Raw genomic sequence first — 3906 nt, forward strand, 5'->3', positions numbered from 1 at the left:
AATTATCAGGAAATGTTACACCGAGTTTGGAGTAAAAATAACAGTTTGATGGATTTCGGGGTGACGCTTGTCCACTTGATACCACATTCATTATCTATCTAATTATTGTTCCAGTGACAGGGATTTCTGCTGGTGACGGGAGGATGAATTTAGTGGAGCCAACTGAGGTCCCAACGATGGTCGAAAAGGTGAGGGGAGCAAAGTATCTGAAATTCGGAGCTCACACCACTTCCAATTCAGTGGCGTTCGGCAATTAATTGCATGCTGCTGTTTTCCACAGCCCTTTAAGTTTGGGGATCCCGCCTGTCAAAGCTGCTGAATAATCAGAGGGCCAACAGTTCAGTATTATCAACAACACCACCGGGAACAGTGGTACTGCCAGTACCACACCAGGCTGGAGCCCTAGGCCTCAGATCAGTGTGGCTACGACACCAAAGACAGCCCGTTTGTCGGGGCCACTGCTGGGAATACACCAGGCCAGGAACCAGGACCATGGCTGGAGTCCCGGATCCCATTTAAGTGTGGCGAGGACGCCACGGTCAGTCATGGAGTGTGTGTGTGTGTGTGTGTGCGTGTGTGTGTTTGTCTCCTTGCCTGATGCGTGATGTGTATGTGTGTGTGCATGTGTGCGTGCGTGTCTGCATGTCTGACTCTGCATCTGGGTGTGTCTGTGGTTGGCTGTGGGTGGGCATTGGTGTGTGTATCTATGCGTGTGCGTTTGTATGTGTGTGTGTGTGTGTGTGAGTGTGTCTCAGAGCCTGGGTTGTACTTTGTCTCTTCGTGTGCGTGTATGTGTGTCTGTGTGCGTGTGTGCGTGCATGTGTTGGTTTGACTCAGGTCATGGTTCGTGCTGTGTCTGTGCATTTGAGTGTGTTTTATGTCTCAGGGCCTGGGTTGAGATGTGTGTCTGTGTGCGTGCCTCTGTGTTTGTGCTTTGTATTTGTGTGTGTGTGCCGCAGGGCCTGGACTGTGCTATGTGCCTTCGTGCGTGTGTTTGTTTGTCTGTGTCTGTTTGTGTTTGCATCTGAGGTTTTGTGTGGTTGGGTGAGAGTGCACGTGTATGTGTGTCTGTGTTTGTGTGTGTGTCTCCAATCTGGGTGCTGCTGTGTGTGTGAATGTCTAGTGCTTCTTTTGTGCTATGTTTGTCTGTGTGTGTGTGTGTTTGTATGTGTATCTTAGGCCCTGGGCTGTGTGTGTTTGTATGTGCATCTCAGGACTGTGTGTATGTGCGTGCGTGTGTATCTCTGTGTGTGCGTTTATGTGCGTGCGTGTCAGTGTGGTTTACGTCTTGGGACCTGAATGGTGGTCTATGTTTGTGTGAGTGTGCGTGCATGCGTGTGATTGTGTCTGTGCTTTGCAAGCTCAGTGCCTGGGGTATGACCTGTGTCGGTGTGTATGTGTGTGTGTGTTCATTTTCTTCAGTGCCTGCTTTGCAATATTTTCGTGCGTGTTTGTTTCTGTGTCGGGCTCAGCAACTGGGATCTGAATTGTCTGTTTGTGTATGTGTGTGTATGTGTGTGTCTTTGTTTGCAAGTCTGTTTCAGTGACTGTGATTTGACTCCTGTATGTGTGTGTGTGTTTCAGGGCCTGGGTTATGGTGTATGTCTGCGTGAGTGTGTTTATTTGTCGTTGTGTTTTGTGCATCTTTATATAGGGCCTGGCGTGTGCTGTGTGCCTATTTGTGTCTCTTTGCGTGTGTGTGTATGTGTCTCATGGTCTGTGTTTTTCTGTGTGTGTGTGTGCCTGCGTGTGAGTATGTGTGTGTGTTTATTTGTGTGTGTGTGTATGTATGTGTGTTTGTATCAGTGCCTGTGTTGATAAGTGTGTGCGTGTGTCAGACCCTGTGTTGTGTGTGTGTGTGTTGTGTGTCTTTGTGTCTGTGTGTTTGCGTCTGAGTGTGTGTGCGTGTGTTTCATGTCTTGGGACCTGAATGGTTCTCTATGTTTGTGAGTGTGTGTGTATGTGTGTGTGTGTGTGTGTGTTAGAGGCTGGGTTGTGTGTTTCGTTTGTGTGTCATTGTGTGTGAGCTTGACAGGTTCAGTGCCTGGTGTATGACCTGTGTCGGTGTGTATATTTGTGTGTGTATTCATTTTCTTTAGTGCCTGCTTTGTAATATTTTCGTGTGTGTTTGCTTCCGTGTCAGGCTCAGTGCCTGTTGTGTGATCTGATGCACGTGTGTTTTTTTTTTTGGTCTGTGTGTGCGTGTCTGTGTGTAGGTGTGTGTCTTTGTCTGTGTGTCCGGCTCAGTGCCTGCAGTGTGATCCCTGTATGTGTGTGGACACGTGAGAATGTGTGTGCGTGTGTGCGCACGTGTGTGCGTGCGTCTATGTGTGTGTGTCTGTTTATGTATGCATGCCCATGTGTCTGAGATTGTATATGATTGTGGGTGGTTGTATTGTCCCGTGTAAACATGTGTTTGAGTCTCAGGGCCCAGATTGTTTTGTTTGTGTGTGATTGTATCAGTGCCTGTGTCGATGTGTGTGTGTTTGCATCAATGCCTGTGTTGATGTGTATGTGTTTCATGCTCTGTGTTCTGTGTGTGTCTGTGTATGTCTCTGTCAGTGCTTCTGTTGTTCTGTGCATGTGTGAGTAAGTCTGTGCCTGGGTGCACGCGCGCGCATGTGTGTTTGTTTCAGTGTCTGTGTTTATAGAAACATAGAAAATAGGAGCAGGAGTAGGCCATTCAGACCTTCGAAACTGCTCCGACATTTATTGTGATCATGGCTTCAGTAGCCTGCTCGGGATGTCGCCCCATTCCCTCTGATCCCTTTAGACACAAAAGCTATATCTAACTCCTTCTTGATAACATACAATGTTTTGACCTCAACTGCTTCCTGTGGTAGCGAATTCCACAGGCTCACCACTCTCTGGGTGAAGACTTTTCTCCTCATCTCAGTCCTGACAGGGTTAACCCCTATCCTTAGACTATGAGCCCAGGTTCTGGAATCCCCCACCATCAGGAACATCCTTCATGCATCCACCCTGTCAAGTCCTGTAAGAATTTTATAGGTTTCTATGAGATCCCCCCTCAATCTGTGTGTGTGTGCTGTGTGTGTGGGTGCATGTGCGCCTGTGTGTGTGGATGCGTGTGTGCCTGTGTGTGTGTGCCTGTGTGTGTGGATGCGTGTGTGCCTATGTGTGTTTGTGTGTGCCTGTGTGTGTGTGTGTGCGTGTGTGCCTGTGTGTGTGGATGCGTGTGTGCCTATGTGTGTTTGTGTGTGTGCGCGTCTGTGTGTGTGGGTGTATGTGCGCCTGTGTGTGTGGATGCCTGTGTGCCTGTGTGTGTGTGTGCGTGTGTGTGTGTGTGTGTGTGTGCATGTCTCAGGGCCTGGGTTGCGCTGTGCATCTGCGTCTGTCTGAGCGTTGGTGCGTGCGTGTGTGCGTGTCTATCTGTCTTTGTGTGTCTGCCTTAATGCCATGGCCTGGATTTGCTGTGTGTCTATTTGTGTCTCTGTGCCCGTGTGTCTTTGTGTGTGTGTGCATGTGTCATTGTGTGTGTGCGCGTGTGTGTTTGTGTGTGTATGCATGTGTGTGTGCATGTGGATGTTTGTGCGTGTGTGTATGTATGTGTGTGTGAGTGTGCGCATGTATGTGTGTTTTTGTGTCTGAGGGCCTCGACTGTGTTGTGTGTGTGTGTGCATGTAGGTGTGTGCATGTGTGTGTGTGTGTGTGTGTGTCAGGGCCTGAGTTGTGCTGTGTGTGGGCTTGTCTGAAGGAATGGGTTGTGCTATGCGTCTATGCATTTGCCTGCGTGTGTGTTTGTGTGTGTGTGTGTGTGTGTGTCCGCTTTATAGCTCAGAGCCTGGGCTTTGCTGTGTATATCTGCATTTGTGTGTATCTGTCTCAAGCCTGGGTTGTGCTTTGTGTCTTCGTGTGCGTCTGTCTGTGGGTTTGTCACAGGGCCTG

This window comes from Heterodontus francisci, unplaced genomic scaffold, assembly GCF_036365525.1.
Source record: "Heterodontus francisci isolate sHetFra1 unplaced genomic scaffold, sHetFra1.hap1 HAP1_SCAFFOLD_70_2, whole genome shotgun sequence".
NCBI lineage: Eukaryota > Metazoa > Chordata > Chondrichthyes > Heterodontiformes > Heterodontidae > Heterodontus > Heterodontus francisci.